The sequence below is a fragment of the Marmota marmota genome, unplaced genomic scaffold (assembly GCF_001458135.2).
Source record: "Marmota marmota marmota unplaced genomic scaffold, marMar, whole genome shotgun sequence".
Classification (NCBI taxonomy): Eukaryota; Metazoa; Chordata; class Mammalia; order Rodentia; family Sciuridae; genus Marmota; species Marmota marmota.
This window is the reverse complement of record NW_026000240.1, coordinates 5,403,902-5,417,554: the sequence shown is the minus strand read 5'-3', so window position 1 is coordinate 5,417,554 and position 13,653 is coordinate 5,403,902. Positions and strand designations below refer to the sequence as shown.

Below are 13,653 nucleotides of genomic sequence, written 5' to 3'. Positions count from 1 at the left end.
CAACGGCTCAGAAAATGAACAATGAGACAAAATGGGCTGGGAGTCGGGGGGTGAGAGCCCCAATCCTCAGGTCTCACAGGGCCATCCCTAGATGGGACGAACAGAGACATCCATGGGTCTAAGGACAAAGTAGGGCAAGGTGAACGCGAAAGGCAGAAAGGCCCAGAAGGAGAAAAGTCAGAACCAAAACGATGGAGCAGACCCCACCCCCAGGGACACTCCAGGAAGCCATGCTGAGGCTCCACCTGATGCGGGGCGCAGAGGCAGCCACGCAGCGCAGCATCGCTGACCACCCGCCACGGCCTGCCATCCATGAGTGTTTCCACGCCCTCCCCACGTCTATTCCTATATTTAGCTTATGCTGCCTCTGGGGGTTACAAGTTCCATATAGGTTCACTACCTGCTGTGTAATTGCACTGCCTTTCATTTGTGCTAAAACTGCCTGCTTCCAGGCCTGTCCGCTTCTTGTTTTGATTTCAGGGACTTGGGGATCAAATCAATATGTCACCCAGCCCCAGTCTCAACAGGGACAGCGGGATTCACAATTGGGCTGTCTCCCTTAGGTTTCCTTGCTGTCCTGGAATCCTGGTAGACTTCCCCTCTCAATCCAGAAAGACCGGACCTTAAAGAAGGAAGGACAGACCGCACATTCGGTTCTCAGATGCCACGTTTTTCCAAGACCCTCACCATGCCTGACCACCCAGATGGTCTTTTTGGTCAAACCAGCACATGGAGCCAAAGTCTTCAGGGGAACATTTTCAACAGCTCCTCCAGTGTGCTGGGTTATATCAGAGCATTCCTCACTCCCAATTGTGACTGACTTTACTTATTTTCCCTAAATGTGTGACCTTATGTATCCAGGGTAAAGTGAAGCTAACACTTTTGGGGCCCACACACTACAGCTGACCTGATATTTTATTACTGGAAGCTTTTTATGTCATCCCCATTTTCTACTGGACTCTGGTATTGATGTCCCCCGTCCAAAAAGACACATTTCTCCTTCGTTACCTCCTTACGCCAGTCTCTGACTCATGACACAAACCACATCCCCGTTCCAGGATGATTTATTATGGTGTGGATCTAAAGGCCCAAGGAAGCGCTCCCTGTTCCTGAGTGTGTGGAACTCTGGATAGGGCAGGGGTGACGGTGATCTTCTCTCCCTGGAGAACTTTAAGACAAGGGTCAAGGCCCATCATTCTGGCCAGCAATGCTCTTCCCAGGGGCAAAGCAACGGCCCTGATTATTGTTACTGTTTTTATTGAGGTTCAGTATTTGTAACACAAATTGACCATTTTCACGACCTTCAAGTGCAGAGTTCAGTGGCTTTAAATACATTCACGTTGTTGTGTTACCATCCCCGCATCCATCTCTAGAACGTTTTCATTTTCCTCAGCTGTACCATTGAACAATAACTCCCAATCCCCACTCCCCCAGCTCCTGGTCCATTGCTGTCTCTATGAATTTGACTTCTCTAGGCACTCATATAAATGGAATCAAATAGTATTTGCTCTTTTGTGACTGCCTTATTTCACTTAGCATAATGTTTTCAAGATTCGTCCATGTTGTAGCACATGTCACCAAATTATTTTTTTTTAAGGCATGTTATCCCCAGGTAGCACTTTGGGGGGCATGGTGAAGACAGAATGGATGAAGTTTCTGGGGTGCTACTTATAAATGTGGACCTGCCATTCATACACATGGGTCTTGCAGGCTGGCATAGGCAGGTACCTGTGAACTTGCACATCCCTTCACATGACATCCACATGGCCCAGGCGGCTGTCTGCCTTGCCTGTAGGGGCAATTCTCAGATGTCCTTGTGCATAAGAGACACTGAAGAGCTGATTCCAACACAAGTCCCAGGCCCCTCGGGAGGCAGTCAGTCAGGATGCAACAGAAGATGAGGAGGCAGAGGACTGGGACAGCCTTTGGAAAGCATGCACTCCCAGGGACTGCTCATGTGCAACCCAGGAAAGACTTGACCCCAGTCATGTCTCATGTACAACCAGACTGCACCTGACAACTTCCTGGGAAAACCAACAGGTGATGGGGAGAAATAAAGTCATCACATCCCTTAGGGCGCTCCTGGCCTCTGAGAGGCAGATCAAACTTCCCACGCCTTTTTCAGAGGACGTTCTTCTCTACTCAACCAGCCCAGGGACAGCAGATGCCATAGGTAGGTGGTGTACTAGGGGTTTTGCAAGAAGTTCCTGGAAGCATCTGGGAAAACCAAGACAAGAACACAAGGCTGTCACACAGGCAGAGCTTGACCTGTGCCACCAGGGTGCACACAGGCCACGGTGTTCCGAGCCAAGAGGGAGGACTTTAGGAGCCAGCAAGAAGGCTCTTTAGAGGATGTGGCACTAGAGACTGCTGACCACAGACAGGGGAAGCAGCAGGGGTTACATTCTAGAAACAGAGACGAGAAAGCAAGATGTGAGCCTGGGAGTCTGCCAGGATCCAGTGTGACAGGGACATATGGAGAGACTCCAAGTCAAAAGCCTGGGTTTCCAAGAGCTTGGCATCAGCCACGTGAGCACGGCAGGTCCCTAGTCCCTTCAGGCTTTTCCTCACATCAGGATCATAGCTGGAGTGATGGAATGGTGGCTGGGGCCCTACTGTAAGGGCCTTGTGTACACTTCATTCAGGGAGAGGCTGGGGGCCACCTGATGCTTGAGAGCAAAGACACGCACTCTTTTTCCTCTTAGCCACAGGTTGGGGCCTGTATCTCTCGACTTCTTGCCCCTCCCACGATGAGCAGCTGGTTGACTTGTCATCTCCCATCTCTTCTGCACTGTCCACTCAGGGGATTCCTCCAGGGAGTTGCAGAATCCCCAGAAAAGGGTTTCCTCTGCTCCGGGGAGAACTAAGAGCCCCCTCCCAGCACCCGTTCACTAAGTCAGGAAATGTGAACCCTAAATAATTTATAAACATGTTAAATAAGCCTTGATCCCCAGGGAGCTCACTGTTAATACGTCCCTCATTTAACATCAGCCTGAGCCAGACATCATTAGGAAGGGAAATCTCCTCTCTCTCTTTGAAAAATCATGTCGTTTAAATGGTTTGGGATTATTTGCTGCTTTGAATCATTCCTGCCACTGCTCCCTCCCATTACGGGGGTAATTAAGAATTGACTATGGTTGGCAAAAAGCATTCAACAGCCAACTTTTTATTTGGTTTTTTCAAGTGCCCCAGCCCTCCCCCTCCCCTGCCCAGCCTTCTCTTTCTTGTCCCTGAAGCCTTGCAGTCCAGGTCCCCAGAGCCCGCCACCCCCAGGTCTGCTGCCTGTAAACACACTTGAAGCCCCATGGAAACCACACACTGAATGGGGAGAAAGCAAGGGGGCCATTCACTCTCCTCTTATTCCACTGCCCCATTTCCTCCAGGCACCTTGCCTGGTGTCCCTCGGCCTGAGGCCAGAGTGTGTTTGTTCGGCTGCCCTGGTCACCCCGGAATGGGGTGGGCTCAGATCCCAGGCCTGTCCACCAGCCGGTCATTCTCTCTTTCGAGAATCATTCTCTCTGACCAGGCAGGATTAAAGGGTTCGGAGCAAGAGCGTGCCTCTGGTCACAGAAGGAGGGGTTGCAGGCAACAGGCAGAACTGGCTGGCCAGTCAGGGCTGCTGCAGGATGAAGTGACCACTGGTCTCCAATCTCCCAACCCCGATCACAGACCCCTCAACAGCACAGCTAGGCTCATTCTTTTAGGGCAGCCCCAGAAGTGACTTTTAAGGGGACCTCCTGTATCTCCCTGCCTCCAACCAGAACCACATCTAAGTCATCTCAAGGAAACGGTTATTTCCTTTTTTTTTTCCCTTTATATCTCCATGTCACTGATTTCTAGTATTCTAAAATCCTAGAAAGTCTTTTTATAGTCTAACTTAAATCTTTGCTGCTGCAGCTTCAATGCACTGTGGGTTGTTCTGAGCTCAGGAAGCTGAAGCCCCACCTCCTCCATATAATAGTAATTCATCAGGAACAAACAGCAACGGACTGTAAAGGCACACAAGGAAGTCAAGCAAGCTTTGAGGGGGCTGAGATAAGAGCACAGAGAAACTTCTAGAAATGGATGCCAGAGTTCTCTTTCTTGATCTGGGAGTGGGTGAAATGAGCCTAACTTTATTAACCCATCATTAAAACATCTACTTTGGGGACCGCTTTCTATATTTGCTTTAAAATAACTCAAAATTTTAAAAGTAAAGGAAAAAATAAATCAGAGTGTTAATAAACTGAGTGATGTCATCATTCAGTCTCTGCTCCCTGGAGAGCAGGTCTTTGGAGTGAACAACTGCAACTCCTTTAGCTCAGAACTCCTGCACAGGTTAGCAAATCTTGTGACCCTCATGTCAAGAGAACTTTTGGCCTGGGCACTGCTGATGCATGTGAAAGGAGAGTGCTGGGACTTCTGGGAGCTTTCAGAAGTGGTTGTACGGTTGGGCTCGGCTGGTAGGCTAATAAATATCTGTAGAGAGAGGGAATTCACTCTGAGATTGCCTTTCATGATTAACCTAGTAGTGGGGTGGGGGTAGGGCCTACAGGCCTCACCTACCCCTAAAGATTGGAGTCTACTGATGTTTACCAAAGAGAACCTTGGAGTCAGGCAGGCCCCACTGGCCAAGGCCAGTTCACATGAGCCTGGCACCTAGTAACTGCTCAATAAAAGCTTCCTCTTATGATTCTCTCCATCTAGAACTGTGAAGATGGAGAGGAGAGTGGCAGGGAAAGAGGAAGGAGAGAGAAATGAGAGGCAGGTTACCTCCAGTTTGGCATTGGCTAGAAATGAATTCAGCAGCCTCACCCCAGATAGTACTATGTACAGAGCACTAAAGAAGTAGTCAGCAAGCCTGAAAGAGACCCCTTTTGCCCTCCTACAATTCTTATGGAGGGCTTGCCCATAATTCTCCAGCCAACCTTCCTTCTCCTCCTTCACTCTCTCCTGCAGGTGACCTTATAGGCTCCTTATAGGCCATCTCGTAGGGGTAGAAGCTGCAGACACAGTCCAAAGAGCCAGGTGGACCCTCCCCTGTCTGTCCAGCCTCTCCACTCCCACAGCTAAAGAAGGAGCCTGGTAAAGTGATGGGAGGTCCCCTAATAACCCTATAAGACCAGGAGGGGAGGGCCCATTGTTAGAAGAGAGTCTGGGCCTGCCCTTAAGCGCCTTCCTGGTTGTCACTTGTCAGTGTGGGCCTGAGACCTCAGTCTTCCACTCATGTCTCTTGGCATCTATCTGTGGTCTTCGATTTGGGCCCCCATCTTTGTGTCTTTGTACTCTCCCCTCTGACACTTTTGGGTTCCTCTGTCCAACAGAAACCCATGGTGGAATTCTGGGCACATCACAAATGTTTTTCTTTAAGAATAATGACAAAAGAAGCTACAGAGGAGGAGAAGAGAAAGTAGATTTTATTCTAAATTTGTCTGACACAGGATTCCCCAGGGAAAGGACTGAATATGTGAAGGTCCAGGAAAAAAACACATAAAGGAAAAAAATAATTTACCCCCGTTTGGTCCCAAAGATATCTTTGAAATACATAATTTAAAATAAATTTCTAGATTCTAAAACTTTTTGGAATGAATAAAAGTGTTTAGGCTAGAGTGTATTTATGTTCCCAGACCGTTTCTAAAAATTATGCCTAAGATTTGAAGTTAGACAAGCTACATCAATCTTTTTGTCTGCATTTGAGGATGCAACTTGTTTGACATTCCTTTCTAAATGACCTACAGAAAAATCAATTGTTCCTGGGAATCCCAGTACATTTCTACTCATAAGTACAGAGGAAAGTACAACGAATTACTTTTAACAAAAACTGGGAAATTTTTTTTGTCTTTAGCAATTGAAGTTTATGTGAGAATGCTGGATCTGGAATTGGAAATGATCCATGGGGAGGTAAGAGTAAAAGGGCCAGAGTACTTGATAGACACCCCCAAATCCCAAACATCTAACTGTTCAACAACTGCAGACAGCTGTTCTGACCTACAGAAAGCTAGGGGTCTCCCAAGCAAACCCCTCCCCACATGGAGTCCACATCATGTGGTTCCAATCTGCTCCCTCAGTCTTCCACTCATGTGAGAGACATGGAGCCATATTTGGAAAAACACGATACAAATCAAGGGATAAATTAACATGTGAAAAGAGAGAGGAACTTGCCTCCATTTAGGGAAATTTTCAGTTTCCAGGACTAGGAAGATGATAAAAATGAAGTGTTAGAAGAATCAAAAATGACTCAAGGTGAGGGCTGAGAGAATGAGCCTGATTAGATCAAGTTCTAGGGAGCAAATTGTGTTCAATGAGATTTAAAGGTTTCCCTCTCCTTTCTTTCCACAATTCCTTTTCTGACAATAAGTGCTTTTCTGTCCTCGCCAAACACCAAGTCCAAAAAAGATAATACTGTCTTTTGTCTTACTCTAAGTGTATTGTAGATGGCTTCTTCTCTTCAAGGTTTTGCCTACTTCTTAAAAACCGTCAGAAGAGAAAGAGGTTCCAGGTGCTTTTAAAATGGGAAACCTGGAATTATTAGCAGAATAATTAGCAATTTGACATACCCAATATAATTTAATTTTTTTTAAATTTATAATTTTTCAAATCAGTTATAGACAACTATTTTGATGTTTCAAAACACAGGGACAAGAGAGCTGATGAAAATCCCCCAAACCAAAGTCTTTCATTTTCCTTCTAATATTTGAAAAAATAAATGCTTTCTTTTCCCTGTGCTTCTCAAACTTCAGAGAATGTTTAAACCCAAGATAAGACCCTCTGGCATTCCGCATAGGGCAGAAAAGGCAGGGTAGGGCACCAGGAGATAGATAAGGCGGGCTCTGGAGGCCTGTGTGCGAGTGTTGGGGTGTGTTGTGTGTTGGCCGCCCCCACTATCCTGCATTGCAAATGGTGGGTAAAAGGAACACACACACACACACACACACACACACACACACACACTCTAGAGGAGGTGTCTACTCAGCCAGGGAAAACTCTGCTGAGGTTTACCCTATAACCCTGCATTCACTCCACCCTCTTCAAAAGAGGTTTGAAATTCTTTCCCAAACTTTGCTGCACTTTCCGTGAGAATGGGGTTGTTCCTGCATAAAACATGAGTTTGGGAGGGCAGTGAGCTAGCAGGCCAGGCCTGGGGAGCTGGGTGGGTGGGGGACATGGGCAAGGAGAAGAGTGAGGTGGGGGAAGGGCAGGGAGGCTGTTTTCTCAGGCTGCATTTCTTGCAGGCTCCTTGGAGACCGGAGAAAGGCCGGGAGAGGTCTCTGTTGGGGCCAGGCCCTCACAGAACCAGTGAAAAACGAGATGTGGAGCCCGACCCCATACAGCCTGATGGACTGGGGTTTGGGGACCTCCAGGAAATGGATGCCAGCCATCCACACAGAAGGAGGAGGGTGGGGCAGGCTTGGGAGAGGGGAAAAAGTCTGGAAGGGAAGAGAAGCAAGAGGAGAGAGGAGGCTCTATCAAACATGGAAGAATGCAGCCCTGTCCCTCCTCCTGGATGTGGGTTCACAGAGGGCAGGATCAAAGGTTCTGTTTCTTTTGGTGCCTTCACAGAACCCAGCCAGTGCTGGTTTTATGTGCTGTGTGTGAATGGCTGCAGGTGGCCAGAAAGATTCTTAGCCTGTTATCAGCACCCCGGCGAGTAGGATTTAGGGGTCTGCAAGAGGTCTCCTCCCTGCAACCAGTTATTAGTATTGCTTGAATTAACTCAGCAATGGGCTAAATGCCAGCAGCAGGAGAGAGATGTCAGGGCATTCTGCTCCTCTGGGGAAAGAGGCGGCATGGAGATCACTGGGCCTGCTCTCACCAGAGGCTCTGAAAGGACAGGAGTGTTCACAGGAAGCTGCGGCCCGTGGAGAGATGGCAGCAGTTCTCAGGCTGTGGGTCGTGGTGTGCGCTGGATGCCCTGAATTGCATGGCCACCTCTGCAGCGTCCTCCGGAAAGGAGCTAGAAGGAGAGAGCCACTGAGATTAAGAGGGAAGTAAACTACCTTGACTCCTTTCTGGAAAAAGCCAGGGGATAAATGGTGGGTTTGGTTTTGATGAGTTTGTGTGTGTGTGTGTGTGTGTGTGTGTGTGAACTTGCGCGCACATGTGTGATTTTGAGGACCAAATGACACCCTCAAGATAACTGGCAATAGGTCAGAATATTATTACTAGATTTTTGCAAGTCACCAGTTCCTGCAAGCTGGAAAATGACGAGGTGGTCATAGCCGTACAGTTGGAAAGGAGCCCCACAGTTATTCTAGAGCAGGGATCCTCAAACCCAAGCTGCTTCCACATTACTCATAGGATAAGTAGTGACCCTGGTTGCTGGGCCCCAATCCCGGACTTACTGATTCTGTGGTCTGGGGTGAGGCATGAGAATCTGCATTTCTAACAAGGTCCCAATGATGTTGATACTGCTGGTCCCTGGACCTCACTGTGAGAAAAGACTATTCTAGAAAATCTCTCATTTTCTATATGAGGAAACTGAGGCCATCAATGGCTTCAATGGCAGAACCAGAACCTAGCAGCCACCTTCCCTAGAAGAGGGGAAGGTGTGCCACTAAATTCTAGCATGAAGCCCTGATGTCGGGGTGAGGCCGAGAGGAGAGGACAAAGCCCAGTTGACATCAAGCACCCTCCAGAAGCTCCAGCCACCTGGATCTCACGGGAGGATCCCAAGGAAAAATGAAGAGAAAACAATCAGTCCCAAAGCAGACAGCCACAGGAAGAGGAAGGGAGCAAACAGATTATGAAAAGCAATTAATGCAGAGCTGAGAACCAAGAGCACTGGGCAGCCTCTTGCCAGCAGTGCCTGCTGGGGGGGGCAGAGATTAACAAGCCCCTTTAGGAGTTGGCAGTTTGCGGTAGCCCGCTCCTTCCAGCTGTGACTGAGCCCACATCTGTTAACTCCCGAAGGCCTTGGGGTGGGGCCTGGAAACCTCTGCTGGGAGAAGAGACACAAAACAATTCATCTCTGTCTAGTCTGGGCTCCCACGGCCACGGGAGGGCCACGGGAGGGCCACAGCTTCTTGACCATGCTCCCATCCTTCTTGAGACCATGAGCTCCCAGAAGCTTGGAGATGGCATTATCCACACAGGTAAGTGCACGGTACCAAATGGATAAAAAAAAAGAATGCAGAATGAAGGCAGCTCTCCTGCTCCCCAGGAAGCAGATTCTGCTGTCAGAACCCTTCAAGAGAGGTCATACCTGCCTAAGCTTTCAGCCTACCTCCCCCTGGTTGGGAAAGGCCAGCGGGCTCCTGTAACTAGCACAGAGTGGGCAGGAGTCCCTCTGCTCCAAAATGCCCTCTCCCAAGTCTCTCCTGGCTCCACTCAAGGAAAAAAAAAAAAATCCTTTTGCATTTGAACAGCACATGTTCTAAGAGAGTCCACATCAATACTCTTGGAACTGGGCTTTGCTCCCCAACCCTACAGAGGCTCCTCTGGTCCCCCCTCACTGCTCCTCAGTCCCATCCAGTTTCAGATGGGAAGCTCAAAGCCCTCAGTGTTTCCCAGCAGCCATGCAGAGATCGCCCTGCCAGGGCCAGAGAGGGCTGTGAGTTGGGATCTGCTGTTGATGTAGATGTGGCTGCAAAAGCAGCATCCTGCCTTGGAACCTTCCCCTGTGAGCTGACCCTGGACTGGGCCACCAAAGTCCCAAGTGGGCTTCCTAATTCTGCACCTGATCTCCTGGACACATGCCGTACCCTCAGAGGAGTCCATTGGGGCCTCTGGAGGATCTCTCAGTCCCTAGTACACCCTGGGAAGGTCTCACACCAGTCTAGGAAGTTACACATATCAGCCCCCAAACAGAACACACAGAGCAGGTAGAACCCAGCTCTGCCCTGGGGTCATGAATCCTCAAATCTCAGTGTATTCCTATCCTAGTGGTCCAAAAGCTACAAATCATAGAGCCATATTTTACCCCAAAGCTGCCCATCTGGTAAGATTTCTCTCCACATCCATCAAGGTTTTCAGAGAAAGATGTTGGAGAAAACGAGATTCCATGTGGTTAGGCAGAGGTCATAAAGACCCAGGGCCCTAAGGACAGTATATGGTGGCTTATAGGACCAACTAGATCCCAAACAGTACAGTCTGCCACCTCCCAGTCCCTCCTCTTTAGATGCTGTTTGTTTAGAGATTGTAAACGTACCTGCCAGAATCAGGCATCATTAGGAGATAAAATCTGCTGCTAATGGATCACGCAAGGCATTTCCAAGCCCAGAAGGCTGATTAGGAGATGATTTGCTAGTTCAGGACACCTGAAACACCTCTCAGCTCCATCCCACAAATCAGAATTTGGCCATAATTTTTCTGTTAATGTGGGACTTCCTGTAAGTCCCTCCTCTGTGCTTGGGGGTGGGGAAATTGCCTTCCAGCTCTGAAGACAAATTTTGGCAAAGTAGATAGGAAACCTGAGGAAAAGGGGGCCATCTGCCTACCCCAGGAGAGGAAAGGAAACTCCTGAGCTAACTTCTCTACCTGTTCTCCAAATTCACTGTCAGGTAAAAGATGGACTCAAGGGCTTTAGGATGGATGTATGGTGCTGCCCCCTCTTCCACAGAGCCCTCCTGGACTGATAACAAGCAAGACCACCTTGGCCCCACAGGGATTCTGATAAACAAGAGGCTCCTCTTGCTTCCTCTCTCTCCGAAGAGTAAGACTTAAATGAAACAAGGCACAGAATCCTCTTTACTGGATTATTTCTTTATTGGTGCATAACAGCATGTCCATCTCACTCAACAGGGCTCACCTCCACAGCACTCATACCATACAGGATCCAAAACTCTATAAAAAAAAAAGTGCCCATATAAGTACATACACAGGCAAGAGCACCCTCATGCCTGCTCTGAATGCTGAACCCATGGGTACCGATGCCACTTTGGCTCTTGGAAAATGTCAGGAGGGAACAGTGGCACCCTGCTGTGGGATTTTTCTTGCCTTAGACTTCACATGGCATAAATGAAGGACTCCAACCAGCGCTGCAAGCCTCACAGCCACATTTCCACAACTGGGAAGTCTGGAGGCTGATGGTGACAGGAGGGCTAGAAGTGACTCTCTGGCCTAGACTGGGTGGGATCATGAGTGAGATCACATGAACAGAGCCCTAGAGTCTGAACTCCCAGCCCACAGACAGCTGCATTTGACCCGTCCCTGCCAGACCCTGTGTCACAAACAGCAGTAGGCTTAACCTAAACCAGCAGTTCTCAACCAGGGGTAGTTCTGCCTCTGGGGGTCCTTCTATAACATCTGGAGGCATTTTTGTTCGAGGGGTGGGGGGATACTGGGGATTGAACTCAGGGGCATTCAAACACTGAGTCACATCCCCAGCCCTATTTTGTATTTTGTTTAGAGACAGGGTCTCACTGAATTGTTTAGCGCCTTGCTTTTGCTGAAGCTGGTTTTAAACTCACAATCCTCCTGCCTCAGCCTCTGGGCTGCTGGGATTACAGGGGTACGTCATCAAGCCCAGCCTGGAGGCATTTTCTGATTGTCAAAATCCGGGTGCAACACATCTAGCAGGTAGAGGTCAGGGATACTGCTCAACAGCCTGTCCACAGGACAGTCCCCCACCACAAAGACTATGCAGTCTAAATCACAGTGCGCTGCTGAGGCCCCATGCCCTGCACACTGCTGCACCCTCCATACCGGGATTCCTAAACGTCGGGAACAGAATTTTCAGATGAGTCCGAATCAGTCCTCCAGCCCTGCCTTGGATTTCAGATGAGCCACGAACATTGCAATGTATTGGGGTGGGGATGCAGGGTGGGGCATGCATTGTTGCTCCTGCCAACAAGCCTCTCAAAAGTTGGACATGTCCCCCAGTGGGACCTCAGAGATTTCCTGTCCAAATACATTCATTGTATGAAACTTACACAGATATAAGACTGTTCAATCATGAAAGGGAGAAAACATGATCACAGACACATATAGAAAGGTAGAAAGATGGGCATGCCTGTGAGATTAAAAGAGACAATTGAGGTCCCATCTAGGAGTAAAGGAAGCATGACTTCACTCAGCAGGTAGCAACCTTGTAGACCTCCCTCTGCATAGTGGCAGCCCAATCTGAAAACAACCCTAACCACCAAGGACAAGCATTCACATGTGTAGGTAGGAGACAGGTCTGTAACAGAGGGTCACTGCTCCCAAGGCCTGCAGCTCCCCAACCTCATTTCATAAATATTTAAGGTTGACCTGCCATTGTTTGCAAAAGAGGTGGTCCAAAATGCCCATTCCTGGCAATGCCAATAGCAACATGACCCTCAGGAGCCCAGCAGCTCATGGGTTAGGGTCTCCAAGGGAGCAGACAGAAGGATCACAAATCCCTTCTCAATGGCCCCAGCAGTGGCACAAGGGTGGAAGAGTGTGGGAAGCCACATGACCAGGGAAACGAAGGGGCAAATCTCACTCAGCCCTCCCAGCCCTTCAAATAGCGTGCATTGGTGATAAGAGCACATATTGGCCCCAAAGCTTGTGATGCAGGTGAGTAGTGGGCATTTTGGGTTGCCATCCCTACACACACTGCTACCCAACCAGGAGTGGGAGACAATGGAAAAAGCTTCTTCAACTTCTAGGACCTCTTACTCCTGCAGCCCTGTTCCCCGACACCCCAACTCCTCACCCCACATTGGCCAGGCTCCCGAGGTCTCCCTGGATCCGGTTGGCACAAGGTGAGGCCAATTTATATCCATTCTCTGAAAATAAAGCCTCAGAGCTGGTCTGCTATGGCTCACATGGACACAGCCAGCAACACAGAAAGGGACATCTGCTCAAGTACTCACCGGGAGAAGCTCAGACACTGCGCGGGGAAGTGAGGTGGCAGCCGGAGAAGTGGTCCTGGGAAAGCGGCACCATCCACCCAGCTGTCCACCCTAGCCTGCCCACTGCCCACTGCTTCAGAGCTCAGGACTCCATCCAAGCCTGGGAGCATACCAGGGCTGCAGGCACATGGCCTCCTAAGTCCCTGAAAGGGGAGGAATATAGGGGCCAGTGTGGCACCCACCAGTGTGTCTCAGCTCAAGAGAGCCAGGAGGGCTGTGTACTGCTCTTAGACAGAAAGCATTCCTGTAAGATCAACCCAGCCACTGCACTCAGGTGAGGTCAGCAAGAAAACATCTCCAAACTGCCTGGCTGCTCCAGGCAGCTTGGTCCCTCTGCAGGGAAAGCAGGGCACAGTGCGGCAGCCGGCCCTGAACGGCTGATTGTCCCTCGTACTGCCCAGCCTCGCTTCCAACACCAAACAAAAGCGCTGCAAACAGCTTGCAACCCAGGCGGGGACACACCAATCACTGGCTCTGGGGCTGTCCTCCCGGCTGGCCAAGTCCCTGCCACCCTACTGAGGGCTGGCTTCCTTTCCTGAGTTTCCTCAAAGATGCCTGAGGATGGTTTAGGATGAGTTAGCCTCAGGGAGTGGATCTGCTCATCCCAGAAACACTCCAACTCTGGCTAGACCGGGGAGCAGTGGTGTCATGCCTCAGTGGAGGCAGCAGGAGAGCTGGGACTGGGAGTGTGTGTGTGTGTGTGTGTGTGTGTGTGTGTGTGAGAGAGAGAGAGAGAGAGAGAGAGAAAGAGAGAGAGAATGTGGGGGGGGAGTGGGAGAGAGAGGGGCAGGGAGTCCATGTGCATGTGCATGTGCGAATCCTTCTGGGGTGCCTGTCCCTCTCTAATCTCCACCCTGTC

At 49.5% G+C, this 13,653-nt stretch overlaps 1 protein-coding gene across 5 annotated transcripts in view; it reads right to left on the bottom strand.

The window, feature by feature from the left end:
* The window catches only part of Sema5b (semaphorin 5B), an 82,143-nt gene extending 68,710 nt beyond the window's left edge, over positions 1–13,433 (bottom strand). For 3 of the 5 annotated variants that reach the window (XM_048793908.1, XM_048793911.1, XM_048793909.1), the window contains exon 1: positions 12,756–13,433. The gene's annotated coding sequence lies outside the window, so the exon portion shown is untranslated. The remainder of the gene's footprint in view (positions 1–12,755) is intronic. The other 2 variants (XM_048793910.1, XM_048793907.1) reach the window with 2 other exon arrangements.
* Positions 13,434–13,653: the final 220 nt, after the last annotated feature.